The following is a 26245-nucleotide window of genomic DNA, read 5'->3' as shown; positions in this document are numbered from 1 at the left end:
CCAAAATTCTTAATTACCGTGACCGGGAGAGGATAATGGAACACTTTCGTAAGGGAGGAACGATCACACGAGGAGCAGCAAACATCACGGCTTACCCGGACTACACCCTGTCTGTGCCACGTAGCCGCATGAACTTTGGGACGGTAAAGCGGAGATTGAGAGAGGCGGGCCACAAATATATGTTACTGTATCCGGCAAAATTGAAAGTCATTCATAAACATAAAACTTTGTTTTTTGAGACCCCGGAGGATGCCATGGGATGGCTCGATGCGCAAGGATGTCCCCAGGAGTCAGAAGTTCGGACGGAGAAAGAGCTTGGAAGAGATAAGTGATGCACGAAGAAGGTGCCGCAAGATGGCGCGGCACGTGAGACTCGAATATAGTCGCTTGCGCAGCCTTCAGTAGAGAAGGTCAGACTATTGCACTATATGTCATAAGCACTGTGGTTAATGTTGAATTAACGGGAGCCTTACGGAGCGATTCTCTCTACCCCACAACAGTTTTAGTTAAGTGGCCATTAGGGCGACTTCACCCTACTGAGCTCTGAGAATGGAGCTGGGCAGCAGTTGGGGTGTGTGATGTTGGGGAAGGGATGGGAAGTTGGGGATTTATCGTGTACATAGTTATGGGGAGTTTGAGCTGGAACGAGAAGCTACAAGCAAAAATGGAGGGCTGTATCTGTATCACGTGGGCAAAGGGGAGTCGCTACATGGGAGGCAAGAAGACACTCATGAGCCATGGGAGACCTTAAGATCGTAACATGGAATGTCAGGGGAATTAACAGCTACTTAAAAACAAAGTCATGATGTACTTAAAAAGACAGGATTGATATTGCGCTGTTGCAGGAAACATATCTGACCCAGCAAAAATTGGAACTGGTGGGGAAGAAGTGGAGAAGTACTGTAGTGGGCTCTCCGTACTCTGCCTACGCTAGGGGAGTGCTGGTCTGGGTGGCACCGCAAGTTACACTCCAACTTACACAAGAGGTGGTGGACACGGAGGGTAGGTTGGTCATATTGAAGGCCTTGGTAGAGAATAAAGAGGTGTGCATTATAAATACATATGCCCCCAACCAAAACACTGCTACGTATTTTAGAACCCTATGTACTCACCTGGGCGCGTGTGTGGGGGGGGCGGTTATCTGGGGAGGGGACTTTAACTGTGTGCTCGACCCAAAGGCAGACAGATCTGATGGGAAGATTGATAGGCCCACCCCAGCGGCCAGGGTATTACAGACATTACTAGATGACTTTGGGCTGGCGGATGTTTGGAGACTGAAACACCCTAATGAAACACAGTACTCGCACTATTCAGCTCCGCAGCACCTGCACACGAGGCTGGATATTTTTTTTGCCACGCCAGATGTGATGATAGAGACCACCCTAATAGAATATAGAGCGAGGGTCCCGTCGGACCACTCGCCTCTGGTGCTGACCTGGCAGCACTGCCGCCCCAGGGCGCGGATACCGACGTGGCGCCTCCGGGCAGAGGCGCTCAGAGACCCAGTCTGCAGGAAGATATCAGGGATGCGATCTCACAGTACTTTGAGGTGAACACAGGCAGCGTAGATTCAGCGTGCACACTCTGGGAGGCCTTTAAGGTGGTGTTGCGGGGTGCTGCTATTGCTAAGTCGTAAACCTACAGGGTGGGGTCCCAACAGAACTAGCGGAAGAGAAACTGGAGCGCGAAAGCAACAGGGCAGGCGGGGACGCGGAACTTGTACTCGAGTTGCAGCAGAGGTGCGCGGAGCTTTGGGAAAGGCTCTGCAACCTTAACTACAAAAAGTATGTTGAGAGGCAACATGCAGGTGGGGATAAAACTGGCCGCTTGTTGGCGTGGTTATATAAGAGCGAAACCCCCAGGCCCCCGATTAGGATAATAACCAGAGAAGACGGGGAGGTGGTTGACACCCAGGAAGGAGTCAACGAGGCATTCTTGGACTATAGAACATTATAGGAGGACAGAGGAGGGGACAATCAGGAGGAGATTAGAGAAACACTAAAAGACATGGAATTACCTAAGATTAGTGATGAAGAAAGGGAGGAACTAGACGCACCGATTACCCTGGAGGAATTAGAGGAGGTGGTGAAACAGCTGCCCACCTGCAAGACCCCGGGTACGGACGGATTCCTGGGCGAGTTTTACAAAATATATAAAGCAGAAGTACTCCCCCCTATGCTAGAGATGCTCAATGAGTCTTTTGAGAAGGGTCGGCTACCGGACACGCTCAGAGAAGCACTAATCGTGCTGCTCCCCAAGCCCAACAAGCCAGGGCATTGCTGCGGCTCCTATAGGCCGTTGTCAATGTTGAACCAGGACAGCAAGATTTTGACGGCGGTCCTGGCTAATAGGCTGCGAAGGGTCATCAGTAAACTGATACACCCGGATCACAGGTTATGTCCCCAACAGAAATATAACCCACAACCACAGGCGACTCCACCGGGTGATTGAAGAGGGAAACAGGAGCGACGGGGAAATGGCGGTGGTGTCCCTAGATGCAGTCAAAGCTTTTGATTCAGTGAGGTGGCCATGGTTGCTGGCGGCCCTGGAAGAATACGGGAAGGGGCCGGGTTATGTTAGGTGGGCGAAATTGTTGTACAGTGAACCACTGGCCAGAGTACGCACAGGATCGGTGATATCTGAGAGGTGGCAACTCAGTAGGAGGCACCAGACAAGGGTGCCCCTGGTCCCCGATGTTATACATTCTGGCCCTAGAGCTCCTGGCAGTGTACCTCAGACAATATGACATGGTCAGTATTGAAGCAGGGGGAGAGAAACACCTAATATCCTTATATGCTGACGATTTGCTACTGTATTTGAAATATCCGGAAGAAAATCTTCAGTACATTCTAGAGGTCATGGAAAAGTATGCAGAACTGTCCGGCATAGCGGTGAACTCCCCAAAAAAAAAACAAGCATGTTCCCATTGGGGAGCTACATAGGAGCCCCTCTGGAACGGTTGCCAGTGTTGTCCGTACCTTGGGCGGCTGATTCCTTCCGCTACCTCGGAATAGATGTATATCATACTGTGGAGGGGGAACACTTGCATAACACCGAGGTGGCTGTGAAAAAAATCCGCACAAATATGAAGTTTTGGGAGAAGCTGCCTCTGGCGATGATGGGACGGGAGGCGATGCTCAAAATGGTGGTCCTGCCTAGGCGGTTACATTTCTTCAGTAATATACCATACTTGATACCCAAAAAGTTTGTCAAACTGAACAGCACGTGTAGGGACTTCCTATGGCATGGCACTCGCAATAGAGTGGCGCTATGGAAGCTACAGAACTTCCATGATAGAGGGGGCATTAAGCTGCCGAACTTTGAGGCCTATTATGTAGCCAGTCAGCTGCAATATGTAACCAAATGGCTCTCTGATGAAGAAACTCCTGAATCTACGCTGTTTGGGCAGGACTGCACCCCGTTTTACCTAAAAGATTATCTGGGTTCCTAGACTTGAAATGAAAGAACGCCGGGGTATGCTGTTGCTTGGGTGGAAGATGTGGCACAGAGTATGCCAACTGATGGAGAACCCATGCCCGTGTTCCCCACAGGTGCCACTAGTTGCCTTAGCTAGGGGAGACAACCAGCTCAGGATGATAATCAGGACCTATTGGGAATCGGTTGGGCTGGTCACATTGGGAGACATATGGCAAGAAGGGGCTATTAAAGATTTCGAAGAACTGGGAGAAGAGACAGGCTTGCATGGAGGCCAATATGTCACGTATTTTAGGCTAGTGCAGACTATTCGCAAAACCTGGCCAGAGACTGTACTGGCGGAAGAGCCAGACATTCTAATGGGAACAATATGTGACATATCGGAAGGAGGGCACGAGATCTCTAGACTATATGAGATGGTGATGACCCGGGTGGGGGAAGGATTTAACTCATCTGAGGCTGGACTGGGAAGCGGAGGTGGGGGCACAGATGACCGATGGAATGTGGGAACGTGCTATAGGATACCACAAGAAAGTGTCCAGAAATGCTAGATTGCAGCAGATACAGTTATACATAACGCATAGAGCCTATATGACCCCGAAGAGAATATCTAAGTTTGCAAACGCAGGAAGACAAGCATGCAAAAAATGCGATGAGGAAGACACTGATATGACACACATGTTCTGGTCTTCTTGCCCAGTGATTGAAGCTTTTTTGGGGGGGGGGGGGGGGAAGTGGCACGGAAACTAGCGGATAAAGGGGTCTCGCTCAACATAGATACAGCCTGGGCGTGCCTGTTGGGAGGGTTTCCCAGACCACAGAACACTAAACACCTTGGGAAACTGAGGGACCTGGCATATGTGCTTGCTAAAAGAAGGATAGCTATGGGCTGGAAGCAATGCCACAAGCCACGGGTAGAGGTATGGTGGCGGGACTTGCAAAAATGGGCGGAGGCTGAAACTGCGGTGTGGCAGGAGGCATGTAGCAATTGCGGGGAGGAAGATGTGGGTAACCTGATGGCTTGGAGAATGTTAATAACAGGACTGTTGGCACAGTAGTGATCCTGCAGCTTCGGAAGGAAGCGATACCCAGCCACACGCAGCGGATACAGAACTAGAAATGCAAATAAGCTCTTGAGGGGGGGGGGGGATTTGGGGAGCTGTAATGAGCGTTAATTGATGTTCACGAGTTTATTGTAAATAATGCTGTAAGTTTGGTTTGTATTGTTTATTTTTCAAAATAAAAATTTTAAAAAATAAAAAAAATAAAAAAAAAGCTAACTACGAGGCTGCCACCCCTGAATCGGGAGCCAGTAGAGCATCTTAAAATGTGTAATGATTAGACTAAGCAGCCACTTTAACTATCTTTTGGTTTTCAACTTCACATAGAATGCGTTTGAAGCCATCCCCAAAGCCAAATTAACTCTGAGGGGGTTGTCAACATTCCAAAATTATTCATGAATAATTAGTTGGCGTACTCGCCACCCCCACCACAGTCACTAGCTTTCAGCCACTCCCCGATTCCATCATGCAACACACACACACACACACACACTTTCAGGTTGTTTGCAAAGTATTGATAGGCAATCACTAGAGTTGAATTTGGTTCTCTTGGTAATGTTAAACACACCTTCTGGCTAAAACATCCTCTGGGGAAAGTCTGATGCCCCGCAATGTGATATGCCTACAAGAAATCACAACTAATTTGCTGATGCACCATCAGGGGTAAGATCGGCCTTAATCGGAACCTTTTCTAAAAATATTAGTCCAACTTTGCATCGCATATATAGGCATTAGGAGCCTAAATAACCTACTTTGTACTGCTGGAGGATTCCCTGCCACCACCGTTTCCACTAACCCACGACCCACAGATGGCCAGCCTGTGAACCCCAATAGTGCTGAATTTCTTGCCTTCCTGTGAACGATGCCAGACGGTCCCACGTTTCCACTGAAGATCATGAAATGAGACGGAGGTCCCATTAAAAACACCATTTGCTCGGGGCCACCCAAGTTGCTTGATAGCTCTTGGAGTCGCTGGACGTGACTCCTGAACAGGACTTTTGAGAACCCTAGCAGTCTCCATTGTGCCATAAAATCATGCAAGTTAGCAATTAGAGCGACCTGTCTTGCAATTGCAGGCAAGCTGCGCAACATCCATCAACATCCTCACTGTGACTGGGTGAATCCGCAGAAAATGCATAGAATGTTCCAGTCGAACTGGCACCACACAGGCAATGTCCACTAGAGCACCATCACTATGGACAGTCTTGCTCCTCATTCATGTCACCGTCCTCACTATCAGAGCAAAGTGAAAACTCCTATTGTGCCATAAAATCATGCAAGTTAGCAATTAGAGCGACCTGTCTTGCAATTGCAGGCAAGCTGCGCAACATCCATCAACATCCTCACTGTGACTGGGTGAATCCGCAGAAAATGCATAGAATGTTCCAGTCGAACTGGCACCACACAGGCAATGTCCACTAGAGCACCATCACTATGGACAGTCTTGCTCCTCATTCATGTCACCGTCCTCACTATCAGAGCAAAGTGAAAACTCCTACTGTGCCTACAGTCCAGACCTGTAGCAAGCATTCTACCCCAGGATGCAGCCTCCAGATGAAGTACAGAGGCAACCTGCCGGCAGTCTGATGCAAAAAAGGTCTATAAGAAGAGCCATGAGATTCTGTTAAATTCACAGAAAATCTTGTCAATAACTCAAAATTCCAGCCAGCCACCACATTCAATGCTCCTCTGCAGTCAAAGAGATCTTCGTGGCCAGGCAGTAGTGCCAGAAGGCCTTCACTAGTTCCACTAAAACTAGTGACCTCGACTTGTCTAGACAGTATGCACCAAATGGCTGAGAAGCTGTTCATATCCAGCTGAAAACAGAAATTCACTTTGCCCAAGAGAGACCTGATTGCAAAGGACCAAGCTTGCAGCTCCAAACAGTTAGTTTATACCCATGCTCAGCTCTTGATGTGTCCACCTCCCTCCTGTGGAAGTGGAACCACACCTGGGCCCCCCACAGGCTCTCTTGCTAGTTGCAGAGTCTATGACTATGTCTGGAGCACCCCCAAATATCACTCATCCATTCCGGATTTCCATAGGTTTATTTAATTTATTGGGCATTTCGTCTCGGGAGGATAGCTCAGGGGCAACGTGCTCACCTTGGAAGCAAGACGACACAGAGCACCACAGGTACGACCCCCGGGTCCGCGCTTAGAAACCTCTGGGTATTAAGCACGTTATAAATAACCTTTCATATCATGTTAGGCAATTAAATTGCGTTTCAAAGTGCCCATTTCTTCTCAGCCACCAATTCAAGTCAGCTTTCGGTTTAGATTCACAGAGTGATAAGACAGACCACTCTGGAAGTTGCAAATGTTCACTCTTCGAAGCGTAGTCTAAATATTGGACCAGGAAGTACGGTTTTAAAAGTCCGTTAGTGGCCACCAATCTACACTTGCAACTCCCAAAATGATATCCGCTTGCACTGAAGCACCGTTTAATGCTTTCTTGATGGACCTATCCCATGCTGGCATCTGCATATTGGCTGCCTTGCATCTACTAGAAAAACCACAATTGCAGCCGCTCAGAAGGGACCAGATCCAACTTGCCCACATTTTTTTGAGGGAGCCCAAAATCATGCAAAAAAAATGCATCACCCAGTACTTGAGCTCTCCCATTTCTTGAGCAGCAAGGCCAACATTGATAGAAGCACGCTATACATAAGAATCGTCTCCTTCATGGATACGATGACCCTCTGGCCGCCTCAGATTGCCACAGAATTGAGCAGCTAGGTTAAACACCAATGCGTTGAGAACTGCACAAGTGCACACTTGAATCCTAACAAATGACCCACCCACAAAAAGGAGGAACACCCAGTGGGGTAGGAAAATTGGAATTGTTGTCGTCCTCTAAGAATATTGGTGTAGATGAATACCTTCCACCTGGAAAGGTCAGCATAGCACTGTATCCCCGGCTGGGGATTACCATTCCTGCATACTAAGAGCAGGCGTCGCAGGAAACGGTCTCTACATACAATCACATCACCCATTAGACCTAAAAGCAAGACCATCCCTGCGTTCAGCAACTGCGTCTCCAACAACATTGAGAAATATGGGGGCACCACCTGAGCCAATCAATTCTAGGGCACCACATGTTGGTATCACTTTGGCATCTCTGGGGGGGCTCTTGTTAGTTGTCCAAGAACATGGCTAAACTACCCCTCACTGGGAGGGGGAGGCTATACTAGATATAGTTATGACCTGCAAGTGTAGGGCGAGGAGCGATAAAGCAGCCAGCTAAGGACCAGTGTTTATTTTTTAACCTCTGGTGGGAAAGTACAAACATCAGGCTGGAGTTACTTCCAGTACTGCTTGAACCTTGGCCCCTCTGGAGTCTTCTTTGCACCTGGTTGCACCAAAGATTGTGCCGACAAGAAAGCTTTGCGCAGCTAATCCTCTTGCAGCCATCTTACCCCCCGCCCCCCAGTGTAGAGTGCATCACGAGCAGCAGGCCACAGCTGCATTGAGTACCAGTGCAGTTTGTGTTCCTGAGGAAACACCGCCCCCGGCACCTGGTCGGGATGTTCACTGGAATCCGGGTCCATGATTTTAGCCCAAGGACTGGCGAGATCCACTAACTTATCTTGACATGTACGTCAAGATCTGTCCATCCGCTCAGGTCCTCGAGTTGGACAAAGTGATTTGTGTCTCTCACACCTCACGCTCCAATTCAGGCAGAGAACAATACACTCTCATACTCTGCTGCATTTTTCTCTGTGAGGAGGCGGAATTATGTATTCCTGTGGCAGATTCTCAGGGGCATGGCTTCCATTCCTTCGATCTAGGGTGCCATACAATGGATCAGGTTCAACCAGAACCGCAGTACCCTCTTCTCGCTCAGGTGCATCTGCCACATTTTCCTTACCTCTGGTAAACGTTTACTGCTTGTTGGCTCTAGTCTCTTCTTGATGAGGAAAGCTCGTGCCTCAGAGGTGGAGTCTACTTCCACCAAGCTTTTCCTGCCAACAGTAACAACCTTTCCTGACAACCCCTGCATTATTCTTCTGCGAGAAGGGAGGCAGGGTTAAGAGACTGGGCCCTAGACTGCACTCCATAAAAGTGTCTTGGTTTATCAAAAGTATTGTCTGTCCTGGGAGGGCACTCATCCACTTGCTCACTAACAAGTAAAGGTTGGGGGGGGCAAGAGGGGTAATTTAGGCCTCTCACTTGAGGCTGCATCTTGCCCACCTGCATTTCTTGAGGTCGATGGACCAATCACCTGCCCCCTCACCCACTTCCAGCCTACGGGTGGCCGATTTGGACTATTTGTGCCCAAGTTTGAATGTTTCTTGCCTCAAATACAGGCGTATGATGTCCTCTTCAGGAAGCACTCCGTCCAACATGAAATACAATCCCCCCTCCCCCCTCCAGTGACCAGGTTGCTGAGATTATATTTTTTGGTTTAATGTTCTCAAACTCAGTGGCCCTGGCGCCTGAGCCAAGCAGGCTGTTAGTGAGGGCATTTCAGGAGGCAGTTTTATGGGACCCCTATAGTCCATGGGCTGACTCTAAACGGCCCTCAGCACCTGCACTTATTTTTTGGCGAATTGAAGGCTAGAACTTCTTGAAGCGTACCAGTACTCAACTTGCCAGACACACGCACGCACAAGCTGTCCAAAGCCTTCACAGCTCGTTGTTCACACTTTGCTTTATGAAACGTCAGGACAGCACAGCTGCTCCCCTGCTTTGCGGCAGCAAAGCATTACAATAAGCCGAATTAGAGGTGGTTCGCCAAGAAGCTGGGGTGCCGTGTGAAGGACCATTGTCCACGAAGAGGTGTGAATGGGGGGGATGACAGATGGCCAGCATAATACATACCGTGTGAATCAAGACTCTAGCAGATTAGTTTTATAGTGAAAGAAAATTCAACATTTTTCAAACTCAAACCTTAACAATAATACTCGTATCAGATATAGATGGGAAATATATGGGGCCTATTGCTTAAGTCACCAACTGGGCTCACATCCTGGTTTCACCATTTAAGCAAAGCGTGTGATCCTGGGCAAATCATTTATTCTCACTATGCCTCATCTGCAAAAAAGTTGTGAGAAAATAAATCCTCCCCAAAACTGGCCCAGATTTAAGGGAGCAGTAAAGAAAAACAAACATGTGTACAAGAACTCTGCATCTTTTATTTAACCTCTCATGCCAAGGTTTTGACTGGTTTGTTTAGGTACCCAGAACTGGTGCATACACACCACCCCATCTTTCTAATGCATACCAGTCAGCATCCAACACAGATGACGGCAGATTGATATGGAATCCGACAGCTATTATCATTGGATTCACACGAATTAATGGAAATGCCTCCTGCCGTGAAAAACCATGAGAGGAGGCATTTGTGATTGGACTATGAAGTTCAAAGAATGCACTGCAACTTGGGTGCAAGCAATCAAGATTGCATGAGGTTTGGATGGGGCTGCCAACAGGCCAGTGTTAAGGCAAGGAGGCCTCTGCAATTAGCAGAGGAAGAAAATGACCCCCTTCAAACCAAGAAGCAGGTGTGGTATGTTGCTCTCAGCAGACCCACTTTCGGATTATCATATTTGAAGCCAAATTGCACATCTGTAAGTCTGCAGGGAAACTCATTATGATGGGCGCATTTAAAGTGAAGTTGAAGGCCCATCTGCTCATTGTTTCATGTATGCAGCTACCCTGTGTTCCTCAGCAGGTTTCAATGAGGGTGGAGAGTTTATTGATGAAGTTTCTCTTGTATCCATAAATCAGTCATTGATATAGTATTTGTTGACTTTGTGACCCTCGTTTCCTTCAAAGCCTGCTAACTTTATTACATCACAATATTGGTAGCAAAAATCAGTCCGATATGGTGGACATCTTAGTAACTGCATTAGGCTAGCAATCAAAACCAAACGATGAAAAAAAAAATACATTATATGGAGCTCATGGTTGGAATCTGATATATTTCAGTGTGCCATAGCCCCAAGGCTCAAGCTTAGCCTAGAAAAGTAGCAAATTACTCCAAGTGAAACAGCGTGGTAGTATAACTGGAGTGCGGGAAATGAGGAGACAGCTCAAATGGGATACAAATAGATAGTAACACAAAGAGCTAGACACACATATAAAGTGCAACACAAGTGAGAACTACAGGACGTGGGCAAGGATGAATTGTACAGGACTTGGTCAGGGAGATTTGGCAGGGCCCGAGCAGAATAGAACATTTTTGGACCTCACTGACCCTGATCACCCAGTCCACTTAAAGCACAGATATAACCAATTGTAAGCAGCTCAGAGGCAGGAGAGGACTGTCAACATGTGGCTTGTGGGGAGGTTACTTTTCTGGCACATCGTGCAATGGCCCAAGCCCAGAGTGCAGCTGCCCCAACTTCCAGAGAGTACACACTTCTTTACTTTTAATCAACATATTTTCAGTTATATTTGTTGTGTCTGAGACCCGGACCGCTGGAAATGCTCCCACATACCAAACATAGTAAAGTTTTTCACAAGGATAATAAGAATTGGCGAAATGGGAAAGCTGAGATTTGACCGCAGGCTACATCTCCACCCATCCATCTCTAGTTTTAGAGCAATGTAAAGAGGTGTTGAAGCGAGATAAATCATTGGTGTAGCCGAGCCATTTATGAACCAGATGAGTTGACTCTCGGGTCCACGTGCTGCCACAGCAAAAGATCTCCCCAGCCAACACAAGACATACCTGCACACTGTGTACCCAACCCCCACTTGGTATCCTGCCTCCTCACCAGTATGCTTATTATTTATAAATTAACACTATAAACCCATATGAAAAGTGATTTGCTCAGGTTCACACAATGTATGAAGTGTGGAAAGGGAGGAGGGGGAGTGGGCGTTTGAGCCCAGTCTTCCTGGTTCCACAATTTCCAATTCAGAAAGTAGGGGAGAAAAATCTTATCCTATTCCATATTCAATATTAGAAGCAAAACAAATGCTTTCTGGAAAATTGGTATCCAAAGGATAAATTAGTATGCTGTTAAAAATATGGTCATCAATGCACCCATGTCTCGACAAGGGGGAAGCCTAGTAATTGTCTGTATCCTGAGGCAAATACACCTGAGAAACAGACTAAGATTATAATTATATGGAAAATGTACTAGAATTATAATCTTAGTCTGTACAATTGTGTGGACTTTCAAATCACATGATAAAGTGACCTGGAAAAATATAATAAGAGGTAGTAATTGAAATATATTAATGAAGCAAGTATGCATCACTTAGTCAGAAAAAAGAAAGTGGGTCAAGCTAGTCCCACAATCGGGGGCAGTGGCATGCAGGTCAGAAATAGGTCTCAGCAACAGTCAACCTGCTGACATATCAGTGCATCTGTCTCATTTACCCCCCCCCCCATTTAGCTTACCCATCAGCCTCTGGTGTCCTTCCCTTGCATCACATTCTCAATGCCCCCCTCACACTCATGTCTTACAATTAATTTTGTCCCCCTTTTGCTCCATCCTTTTAACTAGTAATTCAATTCCCTTAAAAGCACCTTCTTCACACCCCACATTGCTCAGTAACCAATTCCTTGTCCATCACACTAAGCCCATTCCTTGCCCCACACCAACTTTTGCCCTGGCTTGAAGTTAAACAGTAGACCCCCTTTTCCAGTCACCCGCTGCCAGACAAGAAGCTGTGGTCTTGCTTGAAATTGTGGCTATGCGGTCTGCTGTTGGATAATGCAGGGTAAAAGATGGCACAGAACATGGCTTTTTTGTATTCCCTAGTTGCACCTTCTTGGAAATGCAGCTGCATATTTCAACTCACAGAAACAGAGGGCACTGCAAGTGGGATAATACCTGGACTTGGTGATGGGAGACGGTCAGATTTCTGTGACAGGGTTAATGTATTTGAATATTTGGGACAGTGTATAGGTGGAAGGGTGTATCTGCATTTATGTGACATTGAGTCTATGTATCTGAACCTGGTGTTGATTTGCAGGGGTCTCTTGTTGGTCACATAAGAGAAGAGTGTTCTGGACAAGACAATGAAAAATGATCGAAGACTCAGTCATTCACAGTAGTGTGGTGAAAGTAAAATAGTCAGTATTTGGCAAATACTCTTGATATTAGCATTCACCCAATTCAGGGTTTGATGAAATACCATCAGTGGTATTTTAGGCAGACTTTTTGCAGAAAATCCACCCATTTTCACCACCACCTTGAAAAAGCACAGGTCACTTCACTGCAATACGGTGAACATGGTTTTCCAAAAGCCCATGTTGAGGGAGTAAAAAGGTGGGCATCTCGGATTGTCTCCTCTCCCCACCTTACCCATATAATGCATTAAAACGCCAGGATGTACACATTTGGGCATAAAGAAAAACAGTAGTGATATGAACCGCTACTGTACATAATCTGTCATTTAAATGCAGACAAGGACAATGGCCATTATGAACATACCTCTGCAGCCTACACTGCTTGCCCTTCCACTCATTGTGGAGGCACATCTGCTGAAACACAAATGCCTTGCCCCAGTCACACAGAATCTGAGCAGGCTGTGCTCGACTGGTTCCTTTGTGGCAGGCTAGATTCTGGCACATGGAGCAACGGTCCAGCTAGCCTGGGGGGCAACTGTCCATTTGCCTGCTCCCCTGCCTAGGAAGGACTGCTTTACTTGAATGTAAATCACTGGTGATACACCAAGGGAGCAGTCTGAGAAATGCCAACCATAGATTTATTGTTGAAAGCATAGTTTAAAATAATATTCTTTTTACATACCTACCAGGTAATTTTTTATACACCCTGGTAGGCCTTATGCTGCAGGAACTATGGGTAGCCTGTAATAATTGTTTTATCTTGATGTGATTAATATGTTATCCCTTCTTTTGCACTTGATATATTTGTGATGAATGTTCTGTTTTTCTTTATTTTTTCAATTGCTCTATTCTACTTATTTTTTGCTTTAGAAATTGTGTAAAATCTCAAAAAAAACTATGCTTTCAACAATAAATTTATGGTTAGCATTTCTCAGACTGCTCCCTTGGTGTATCCCCAGTGATTTGCCTCGCAAACACTAGCCTTTAAATTACCATGGAGATTTAATTTGAATGTCGGACAGAATCTAGGACTGTCTCGAGTGCGAGTACCCCTTTGTCGGTTTTTGTAAATTCTACATACTTTGCCCCCACTCACACACAGGGGCTCCCCTATTGTTTGTTACATTTACTTGAATGTAAAGCAGTCAGTTTAAAAAGGCACAGTCAACTGAAGGGACCACTAACCCATTCAGAGATTCTGAAAGGGCAGCCTCTCCACCTCTGCGCTCCCATGCCAGTTCCTGTGCAGCCGGGGTTCTCGTAGAAGAGTGCCATAAACATTACAAGGACCATGCAGCCAAATTGAATGCGTGCAATCAGCAGTAGGACAAAAAGAATGCGTGCCGGATCAACGCCGACCTAGCCAGGATTGTCTAACAACTGGGGTCTGAAGCTAATGTAGTTGGTCCCACCTCAGTGGCATAAACATTCAGTATTCTTGAAAAGGGGAAAATATCAGAATTTGCCTTCTAGCTATCACCTATTAGTCTGATCAATACGGATAACGAAATCTTGGCGAAAGCTTTAGCTATGAGAATTGAACATTTGTTGACAACTTTGAACCATGACAATCAGTCTGGTTTTGTTAGAAAACAAAGGACATCTAGTAACAGTCGCAAATTGAGTCTTACAATGTCCCAGGCATCTCTGGAGGATATGGCAGTCTTCTCACTTGACGCCGAGAAGGCCTTTGAGCTGGTAAACTGGGAATATCTTTTCTCAGTTTTGCGTAATATGAATATTGGAGAAGGTTACATCTCATGGATAGCTCTTAAGCGCTCTTCCGACAGCTGACGTTAGAACAAATGGAATAAGGTCAGATTCCTTCAATTTGGAGAGGGATACCAGGCAGGGCTGCCCTTTATCTCCACTGCTATTTTTTGAGCAATTGAGCCATTGGCAATTGCATTTCGATCTGGACATGGATTGAAAGGGGTTGGCTTTCGGGGTGTTGAATAGAGAATTTGGTTTTATGCGGACGATCTTTTATTGGTTTTACGAGATCTTGACAGTTCTTTACCAGTGTTGATGGATATCTTGGACAAATTTAATCAGGTGGCTGGATACAAAATAAATTGGTCCAAGTCAAGAGGTTATGCCTTTAACCTATACATGTAATAAGGCTTCTATCATGGCATGGGGTTTCAAATGGTGCAAGAGAAGATAGAGCTATCTGGGTATTTGGTTAATGCCAGTGGTCAGTGATGTGGTGGATGAAAATGTGTGACATTTGCAAAGATTTCAAAAGAGAATTTGGAAAGATGGGTCTTGTGAAACTGTCGCTTTGGGGCAAAGTGAATGCACTGAAGATTACCTCAGCCCCAAAAATTACTATATTCTCAGCATGCTTCCAATAAAGATTAGTCCTCGATACTGGAAGGAAATATATGGTTCATTCAATCTTTTATTTGGGATCAGAAGCCGCCTAGGCTTAAGCTGTGGAAACTTTTCCACTGAAAAAAGGGGGTCTTGGCGGCCCTAATTTCCAAGCGTACCACTCAGCGTTCTCTAGTCAGTTTATTGCACCATTTCTGAAAGATTCCCCAGATGACTGGGCAACCACTGAGACGGGCCTTACTGGTCTAACTCCCAGGGCGGTTTTGACAAAAGAGAATTCGGTTGGCAAAATGGTTCCTACGAGATACTTGGCGGAATCTATATGATATGATGGGTGCAGATGCACTAAATCACCTAATGTTTCCATTTGGTTTAATCCCAAAATTAAAGACAAGAGGAAAATGTTGTTTTGGTCTGAATGGTTTATGAGTGGGGTGAACTGACTGGAGATATTTAGAAAGACCAAAGATGAATTCCCTGGAAGGACTTGAAAACGAAATGGGACATAGTCGAGTAATGATGTGAATCTGGGTATTTTTACTACCACGGGGGCATCCGGTGAAGGTTATATTGCTAGTAGAGTTTATAAAAAAAATAGTTGCTAGATACGATTAAAATGTTAGCTTACAGGACGAATGGAGTAAAAAGTTGGGTTATGTTACCTCGTCCGAGATGTGGCAGAGTATGTGTGTTCGCTAAACTTATGTGAGAGATCAAGACAAATCAAAATACTTAATAGGGTCTACTGGAGCCCAGAACGATCTGAAGAGAGGTAAGTCGGACTCGAGCAAATGTTGGGGTTGCTCAGGAACATTTGCTTTGGAATTGTGTATGTGTGCATGACTTTTGGTCTGAAGTATGCAGTGTCCGAGTGTGCTTGGGAACATATTGATCTTGATTTCAAGACAATGGTACATGGATGTGATGAAGTGTTGGATGTAATGGTTTCTCAGGGGAGCCATGATCTGCAAGAAAATGATTCTACGTGGTTGGAAGTCTCGAGTTGCACCACAGTTAGAAGATTGGTTTGAGGAGATGTATAAACTTGCGGACATGGAGAATACAATTTATAGAAGACAACAGAAAATGTTGATTTTTGACAGAATTTGGGGTACATTTTTGGATATATACTAGTTCCGTCTTGCTGTTTTGATGTTAGAGGGAGGGTTTTAGAAATGTTTTTACAAGAGTTGTCTTCAAATATTTTACTGTTTATGATATATTTGTGTGTTTCTGGTTATTACTGCTGTTCTCATCTTATGTTTATTTCTGAAAATAAATAAAAAAATAAAAATCTGTATATGCCCGCATAGCGCTGCCGAGTGGGCTTTTACGGATTTTGGGTGGGCCGGGCCCCCTTAGGGCCTACCCGGTCTACACCTCGGCCCAGCGAGACCCCTAAAAATGATATGAAGTCATGTCCATCAACACTATATTGTTCTGTGACCTTAAGCGCATACAATAGATATCTACATTACTAGGGGCAGGGAGAGCTGCGTTTTCTCTGGTAAAGAGCAGCAAAGAGAGAGGGCTGGCTCTTCTTACCGGGTGGAACCCTGTGATTAGAAGCTGTCGATTCCCATCTTTAAAGAGTATTTACGCTGAACCCCTTATTTGCAGATGTATATTAACCCCAAGATCTCATTCAATTACCCCCTCACACAACTTTAAGCCTCCACTGCTTTCCTTCTGCCACTTTGTTTATTGCCAGCATGCCCGCTACAATTCTTACATCAATGCCAACACCAGGCTTGGACTGGCCTATAGGGCAATGCCTGAAGAAAAAACACAAAATGCTGAAGTGGGCCAGCTCTTTAATCATAAAAGTGACCCACTTTTTTGGCCAATGTGGGGCAGTTTGAGGAGTTGTCACTATGTGGCTAGTAGATTTAACTTTTGTTGCTGAACATTCTTTAAAATTGCATCACACTTTATAAAATATAAAGCCTTGGGTACTATTCTGTCACAAAAGGAATGACTGCCATTTGCAACTGTAGGCCACTTTCTCATTGATGCAGGAGACAATTCTATTCTCCAGTCGATCCTGGCCAATACTGCTCACGTTAGCTTTGCACTTTACAAGTGTTCCACTGTTGCTGGACTGCCACACACAACCTAAATTCCCAACCTCACAAGCCTGCATGTCCTACTCTTAACCTATTCAGAACGGCCGCCTCCCTTTTTGATATCTCAGTTTTCTAGACAGAATGTGAGGTTAGGTAGGGGCGGGCATGGTATTGGTGGAGGGGCGGTCACTTCACTGGGTATGCAAAGGAGAGATGGTAGAAATATTTAGAACTACTCAAAACACGGTTCGATGGGAGATGTCGTATTTTCACTGCTCGGGTTGTTAAATGGCTTCACTTTCATGGTTGCTAAAGAGATCTAGCAAAGAAAGCAAAGCACGATGCTTGCCTCTGGTCCATCTATAGAAGAACAGTCGCAAAAAGAAGGCCCTTTATTGGGAGAGGGCTACTAAAATGTGTGCTAAAGATTTCGGCCCTCCAGCAATCCTTAGTATTAAAGCAATGTTCAAATGTGTTTTTTGATTGAATTAAATTAAACCCATTATTGTTAATGAAAGCAAAACATAGGCCTGTGTTAGGCAGTTGGGGGACTCCTTATGATTTTGAAATCTGGGAGCTGTAGTACTGCATTTATTAATTGAAAAAGCAAAACTACAAGGACCAGAATGCAAACAGGAGGGCGTGATGAGCTATATGCAACTGAAATAGGTCTAGTTAAAAAAATGACACACCCCCACCCCATGGATGCCATTCAAGAAACCCCCATGAACGCTGGGAATTGCACACCTTGGATTAACGGAAGAGATTGGGTGGAGGTAGCGTCCACAATACAACAGTCTGCAGGCTTCACACATTGCCTTACCCTAGGAAGGCAGGAGAGCAGAATCACACTGTAGGGGGGGTAACATGCAAAGTTTTACAGATCCAACGAAATGATCCCATGTGCCACGGCCCACCAGCGTTCGCATAATCGCTCGCCGCTTGTGCGAGTTGTATTACACCGCCCACTTTGAACCGGGTTCTCTCGGAGCTAGATGAAGTTTAAGACGCCAACTACTGAACCACAGCGAGTTTCCACTAAGGAAAGTCCGCAAGCAGAACTGCACACCACAATCAAACATTGTTACAGAAAACGCGCAGATGCTGGCGGCAAGCAAGGGCCGAATCAGCTTTGCGTTTGATGATCTCTAGAGCCGCGCTTCGGGCGACGCCCACGCGTAGCCCCAGCTGAGCGCGAGCAGCCCCCTGCCCGCCCCTCCTCACCTTTGGAAGCAGCACGCCCGAATCTCCTCACTCGCTGACAGAGCGGGCAGTGCAATTTATGAACCCTCGCAACACCTATCCCAGCAAACCCTATCGGCTTGACATGTGACAGGCTTACTCATTTATCTTAAATTCACTGCATGTTCGCAGAGTACATATGTTAAGGTGAGCCCCTCCGCCCCCCAACAAAATACTTTAGTAGTCCCTGTCTTTTTGTTGGCTATTTTATTTTATTTCACGTCAGCTGCAAATCATTTACCCACTCCTGTTTTTTTCCTTAGTTTGTGGGATGTGTAGTCCTAAAAGAGAGGTCCGCTAACTTTTATGGGCAATGAGCAACATTTGCACATCAAATGAAATGGTGAGCAATGTCCGTACCTCGAATGAACATATATGCTTGTTAGGTGGTGCTAAGATGCTTGCAACACAAATTAGAACTATAATTAACATATTACAAATAAATGCTTAACTTTTCAGTGATGAACAGGAATACAGTCCAGGTGCAGATCTAGAGTCCTCCCATTTGCGTTTTAACTTAACTTGCGATAAAGTTGGTGTTAATAAGGAACGTTTACGCAATTAAGTGGCCAGTAATAGTGCTCAAATAAAAGTCCAGATTTAAAAATATGACGGGGGCTTATGGTTCTCTATAAATTCAAATAAGGACGTGGAAAATGTATTTTAGGCACATCTGAACAGCACTCGGGGCACACATTGAAACATGTACTTTACATTGGCAATTTTGGAATATCCCGAGGGAATGTTCAACATTTTTAGAATAAAGCCGCAGCTCCAGGAAATCCCCAGAGAATACGGGTCAGGTAGTCAGAGCCGTTTTTATGGGAGGGCAAAAGGGGCACTTGCCCAGGGACCTCACTTTGGAGGGTGCCCCACAAGGCTGCCTGATCTGAAGAAGTAAGATTCCATTGTTCACCAGTCTTAAATAACACACGTCAGGATATTTGATGGGGTGCTGCTGAGGCTCTAAAAACATTGCCTTTCTGTTTTGACCAGTACATTCTGCCTTGATCAATCAATTAATCTTGTATTGCTTTCTATGTTCACTGTGGTATACATAGTTTGTGTGTTCCTTATGGCACAACTCTGTAGCGTTCTTTCCTTCCTGTGGGAATAATGTTGATCATGTGCAATAGACAATGGTGAAATGCTTATTGATAACTTGAGTGGCACAATGGTTCAGAAGTTACTTCAGTGTGTGAAGCACCCACTGAAGAGATATTTGTTCATATGCAAAATAAGAATAGCACATTCCAGCAGGGCTGGCTGAGCCTTTTCTATGTCGGAACTTTATAAACCTGCCTGCATACGTATTTGGTTTTACAGAACACCATCTGCTATTATCATCAATGTACCTGTACCAGATAGGGGTTGCTATTAAAACTAACATAACATCCATATGGTGAAGGTCTGGAAATTGGTTTATTCAGATGGGGTGTTGTACAACCCAGGCAATCGCCTCCAACGATGGCATAAACTGTTAGTCCAACAGGTGAATAAATATCCAAATTAAAGACTATGGAACAACAGTGTTCATGTTTAAATACTGGACTTGCCAGCAGACGATACAGTGATCCTGGTCAAATCATCTAATATACCTTACATTACTGTGCTGTCTTCTATGAGGTTTGCCTTCTTGCATGCAGCTGGTATCGTTTAGCCCATTACTTGATCTTTCTTTTTATGTAGGCCATTTGGATGGAAAGGTTGGTAGACAGAAGAAAGCGGACCATATGTTGCTTGCCTCAGGCAAGCATATTTTAAGGTCTGCTTGTTTGAAACAAAAAAAGGTTTGCTTTTTGGTAAAATTCTAAGGTTTTTATGCACGTTTATAAATGAAAATGTCACAAGCCATTGTTTTGGAAGTATTTAAAACTTTAAAATACAACAGACAAACCCAGATTAAATGTGTTAAATCACATCGATTGGTAGGCTGGTTCTTAAATACTTCCCTTGATGAAGGGAAGAATGAAGCTAGAATAATTCCCATTTTGCATAACACCCTTCTATAATATTTTGTTTAAAAATGATAATATTTGATAATGTGATGTGTGTACTTTCCAAGTCTGTTTTCTTTAATAAGAATTAGATTGTTTTAGTTCATGGTAAGAACTGGAAAAGAAAGTGTTAAAATCCAGAAATTGTAGAGTTGGCACAAATCCCAGCTTCACCCCTTTACCCCTTAACCAATGTGTGATCCTGGGCATCTCATTTAATCTTGTATTGCCTAACCTCTCAATATTGCCAGTCCCTAAACCTTTCAAAATTGTCAGGCCATCCAAGTGATTTCCTTCTTATGGTATGATCTTCATAAAAGCCTTATTCATGGTTTCACTGTGTTAATAGTGAGCATATTTATATCGCACACTTCAGGCATTTGTTCTTTTGATATCCAATGACATCACTATTTGAAAACCATATCCCACTTCTAATCTCAGTCTGTCTGGGTAAAGACACCTTCCTGGTAGCTTCTAATCTGCCTCCACTATCCATGCTACAGTACGTGTAGCACTCTCCTTCCTCCCAATTGGTGGTCTCCATCCATGCACGAGCATTTTTGAATTCTGTGAGGCAGCTAATGTGAGTTCTCTGTCTATTATGGGTTACATTTCCCTTTTACGTCCTGCATTAATACTAGATCTACCTTCCTGGATGTTATTGATAAAAAGTATCCTGTATGTACTAAAACAGTAACTCCTTTGTAGACTGCTAATGTTGGTGTTCAAATGCTACTTGTTTATTATTCTGATTCAAGCAAGAATGAAGGGGTAAGGGGACTTAAAGGGTGTAAATGTGCTTACTATGCTGCGAGACAGCATATCAACCTATAGGTTGTGAGCGCGACCGGTGGGGGCACTACCAGTATTCTTGATCCCTTCATTCTTTTGGTTTGGCGGAGAGGGCCCCCAAAGATGTCCGTGCCGAGGACCCCAAAAGTGCTTCAGATGGACCTGCAGGTAGCTTTTCCAACCCAATCCTCCTCCCAGAGTAATGGGAACATTTTCTCATCACGATGCTCGACATCTGAGGGCGTTTGAGAGCAAGAACAAGTTGGCCGCCTGATTGCTGCGCTCCCGAGGAGGAGAGTGTGCCAGATCGCCATATCGCCACATGTGGCTATAAACAAGGGGATCCATCACTGCACCATAATGCCTGAGAGGAAGAACCCTGACTGTGTGGACCTAGGCAGGATTCGTCCCAGGTTGGCAGTGTTATTTTGGAATTTGAGAGGCCAGCCTGCTGACAAACTTAGACGCCAGTGGTGAGATCCATACCTCGATAGCTCTTACCGTGCCTCTGTATGAGCGCAGACCCACACGGCGACCCTACCGGCTCAACTGGCTCTGCGGGAGGTGGTGGAACTGAAGGTGCTGCAGAGCACACTGTGGAACCTGACTACAGTCTCCCGAGGGCCCTCTCGATAATGCAGGGTGGAAACGATCGCCAGTCCGCTCCATGAGTGATCTGTCCCTGGTCCCTGATATATGTGTTCTGGACACATAGATGTCGTGGAGGGCTAGAGTCAATCCAAATGAGCCCTGACTACTGCAAGTAAGGAGTACATATGCCGAACACTGGTGCCACACTACAGTCATGTATCATTGGGAAGGATGCCCACCCCCCTCCAGAACTAGTGACCTCATTTGGATATGATATGTATCAGATACGTAGGGAATAAGTTCCATCCATAGTTTATGAGCTGTATCTTTGTGCATGATGAACCTAGACTGAAGAATAGCATCATACCTACGCATGGAGTCCTCAGCAAATATATACCTGAACTGATGTGTGACCCCGTTTACATGATCCTGCACATCACAACCAGCCACTGGTTCTGCTACACCAGCTTTGGGGATATTGTTATTAGAGAAGCCTTTGAATGTGGTGATGTCATGGGAGTCCCATTGATAGCGTGGTGCTGATCGGTACAGCAGAGTCTACCCTCACTTCCAGGTCCATATAGGTTCGGCTTCATTAGTTATATGTTGACTCTAGTGCTTTGAACCATAAAAGCTTTGGCATCACTGAGGTGGATATTCTGGGACAGCCCTCTGACTCAGACACAGACCGGGGTGAGAGGCAATATGTCAAGCAAATTCACCCACGCAGATCTTCCAGAAGACGATGGACGTTCAGGCACAATTACAAGCGATCCTCGCAGAGATGAAGATTATCAAACGGCGTACACAAGAGACTAAGGGCCTCATTACACGGACGGCGGTGGACCAAGGTGCTATGCTGGTAAAATACCGGCACCGCCTGCGTGGAAAGGGGAATTACTGCCCTATTCCAAGGTTGGTGGGCGGTAATTCCCCCTTCCCCATTCCCATTTTTGCCCCATAGGGCATAATGGGAATGGGGAAGGTGCTAATTACGGCACCGCAAATTGCGGTACCGTAATTAGCTCCCTGGTCCCTTTGCGGGTTGGTTTTTAACGCCTGCAAAAAGCAGGCGTTAAATTCTCCTTTGTATTGGAGACTTGAGACCGTGCCTTGTTTGACACCAGCTATCGTGCCAAAACTGCAGCGAGTATTTGGAAGGAGATATCCATTGAGACAACCCTATCGAATGTACCCTCGAGTTGATGACAACCTACAGGAGGAACTCCCTAAAGGAATATGAGAAAGCGCTAAGAAAATGAACTGATGACATCATAAGAAAGTGTGCACGATGTCCTGAGATGCTCAATGAAGACGATGTATGGATCCCAGAGGACAAGTGACGAAGTAAAGAATCAAGTGGACTATCAAAGTGGAAAAGAACATTACACGTTAACAAAGTGCTGCAGAAAACAGAAGTTCAATGAATGTACAGACGCTGAAACGCAAGGTAGATCAAGTCATCGTACATGCTAGTTATGAGTAATGAATAGAATGCAGGCAAAGCCATCATTGTATAGAAACTGGACATTGGTATCATGAAATAAATAATCCAGAAACCATGAAGGGGGGATTAAAAGCTGTGTCACAGTAGAATAACAGATTGCTGGAGCTGCGTGGTGAGGCTGTCTGGCCTGAACTCAAGATCCTATAAATCAAGGTCAGCTATCTACTCTAAAGACAATGAGTGTGCAGAGGATGAATCCTCTCATGTTAAGGTGCACGAAAGAACACAAAGGATGCCATGTTTTAATTCATTTAAAGCATTTAAAAGCTGCAGAATAGACCAAATCGTGGCCTCTTGTCGCGTGAGCCAAGGATGGAAATAGAGTTTGAACTTGGAGTACCAGACATGATAGCGAGTGTCCTCACTCCTGTGCATTCCCAGGACGAGAATACTCTGCAAGAACAAGTACAAAGGCAATTTCATGGCAGAAGGCATAGGTTATGAGAGAAGGTGGGCTAATTGGGTGGTGAGGTAGCTCCATGTCCTATCTCCCTGCACCTGGGTCTTGGCTTACGTGCTGCTAAATGAACCGAATTCTCCAGACATGGCAAAAGCATGCCAACCAATTGTATTAGTCTCTATAATGAAGGATCTTATAGCTTAGAAGACCAATGAAACACGGTCTAACAGTTTTTTCTTAAATTACATGTTTGAAGACGTAGGCATAAATTGTCCACCTGATAAAGGACAGCCAATAACAATCCTAGTTCATATATGATTGTATATCTAGATGTTTCCCTTAACCAATTCCATATAGGTTTTTCACTATTGCCACGTAGTATGACATCACTCTGATGCATAATGGAGTATATGAATTGTATTTTTTTGTGGAAATTATTTGGAGACTGAGCGTACGTCCGTTGATGTTCATTGTAACCTCCCTGTTTTAGATAATTGTTAATAAAACAGTAACTTGCCATCTTCTTGTGTTTGGCTGGTTATTCTGTTGTAATCCCATCCATTAACAGATTCACATTCCAAGGGCCATAAGCTCATGTGGTAGCAGTGCAGATGGTTTCAGAGCTAAACAATTTTGACTTTAGAGTTTCGGACAATCAGGCGTCCTCTGCCATTAGCTGGAAGATCGTGGAGTTTCCCGTGGAGACCGGCCGATAGAAATAAACTTACAAGAAGAATCAAGATGGTGGGCAGGTCCCTCTTTGAAGAAATCCCTGCTAGGTTTCCATGGGTGCCGTGTGGACGGAAGGCAAAGTGGTCGGATTGGAGGAGGAGTCAATACCTAAGGCCTCAAGTTGATTAAACGGATGTAAGTAGACTAAGGGAAATGGCAATATAAAGGGGCGGGATTGTGATATTTTTGGGTAACGGGACATTTTGTGTAGATAAAGAAACGCCAAAGTAATCCTATTTCACGTTTTTTTGTGGCAACATTATTGCATGGAACATGCAGGGGACACCCCCACAACCCCCAAATATATATATTTTTTTATTTTTACAAAATTATTATTTTTTTTGCCCCTATCACCACATATATGGTCACCCAAATAATATTGCCACAACATTTTCCCGGTGATATTATTTATGGTGACCATATATGTGGCGATATTAATACCTGATGCCGGTGCGATATGAGCAGGTGCTATGTATCTCTTTGTGACCACTAATAAAGTTTAAAAAAAAAAGAAAGGTTGTTGAAGCTAAAAAGTATTGAGCAGCGATTGATAGTGCTTGCCCATACTTATTGTTTTGAGTTAAGTGTTGAGCGATAAGCTTTAAAATAGATAGAGATTTATTAACAATCTGCTAAGTATTGACAGTCAATTGCGATTTGTCATTATGGACGACAGTCCGCTCATACTCCTTTGTAAAAAGTTACCAAGACATGCTCCAAGCTCTCAAACAGTACAGTGCTGAATGGGTTAAGGACACAGCTGATAAAATGTTCATGCCATTGTCACAAGGGGGATCATTGTCAAAATCAGTATTACAAAAAATGAACACATATGTGCATGCTGCATACACAGGGATGAAAATAGAGAAAAGACTGACAGTTTTAGAACTTTGGAAAATGGACCAAGAGGAGAAGAAGACCCAGTACAGGAGGAGTGGATGCTTAACCAGCATAAAGGGGAGGGCATTGGGCTCTCAGTTCCTCTTACTTCAACCAAGATTAAGAGCGTGGATGCAAAGGAGATAGGAGTTTATCTTTTAAATGAATTAAAAGCAGTGCCGAGGTATAGTAACCCGACATATGAACCCCCTGCTTACAGTAGTAATGACAGTCCAAAAGAGAGAAAAAGGAAGGAAGATGTCTATAAGTTTGTACAAGATAAAGAAGATAGAGGCGAGAGATTGAATATATCGACAGATATAGACAGAGAAATTAAGAGGTGGAAAGGAGAAAAGGACAGGGGCGATGAGGTAACGCTCATACAGAATGAATGGATGGGAGGACAGAATTACTCAAGCTAGATGGAAACAGCATTGAGGAGGTGAGGCAAAGGGAAGACGAGGACGAGCAAGAAAAGAAGGATAGGAAATGAAAAAAGCGGTTGAGGGAGGATGAGCAAGGAAGAAAAAGCAGGGTACAACGGGAACAGATATATAGAGAAGAACAAGAACAAGATGAAAAGCGGGCAGAGGAATAAAGGAAGTACGACACTACAAAGAAAGAGATAGAAGAAAGGGATAGGAGATAAAGAAAGAGAGAGGAAGAAGAGGCACACAAAATGAAGGAAAAATATTACAAAGAAGGAGAGAAGAAGAAGAACAAAGGCAGGAAGTGAGAAGGGAAGAATGGGGACAAGAAGAAGATAGGGCAAGAAGGGATGCGAGAAAATGAAGGGAATTTCCCAAAGGGATATAACAGAATAATAGACAGGGAGGTCTTGATGTCAGTCTCATTCGTAAAGAACGAATAAGACCAAGCGATGAAAAACAGAGGCAATGAGACATGATAAGTGAAGTTCTCCCGATGAGAGTAAAGAGACAAGAAATACCTAAAGTAGCAGAGGAAGAAGAAAGACATGATGCAGAAAGTATTGAAGAAAAGATTGACAAGATATATCCACAATAAGGCAGGACAGCGAGTATGGGCTCAAGGGAGCAGCAACTGATCCCTGATACCTAAACCACAGGATGAGGACAAAAACATGTTTAGTGATGAAGGTGGAGCATTGTATCTGAGTAGATTGAATCTAGATAGAGAAGAGGAGGATGATAGTC

At 44.8% G+C, this 26245-nt stretch overlaps 1 protein-coding gene across 1 annotated transcript in view; it reads right to left on the bottom strand.

Moving 5' to 3' along the window:
- The window catches only part of ARL14EPL (ARF like GTPase 14 effector protein like), a 310837-nt gene extending 292594 nt beyond the window's left edge, over positions 1–18243 (bottom strand). Inside the window, exon 1 of the mRNA XM_069626549.1 lies at positions 18155–18243. The gene's annotated coding sequence lies outside the window, so the exon portion shown is untranslated. The remainder of the gene's footprint in view (positions 1–18154) is intronic.
- Positions 18244–26245: the final 8002 nt, after the last annotated feature.

This window comes from Ambystoma mexicanum, chromosome 6p (assembly GCF_040938575.1).
Source record: "Ambystoma mexicanum isolate Mex_15411 chromosome 6p, UKY_AmexF1_1, whole genome shotgun sequence".
NCBI classification, from domain to species: domain Eukaryota; kingdom Metazoa; phylum Chordata; class Amphibia; order Caudata; family Ambystomatidae; genus Ambystoma; species Ambystoma mexicanum.
This window is presented reverse-complemented; position numbering and strand designations above follow the sequence as displayed.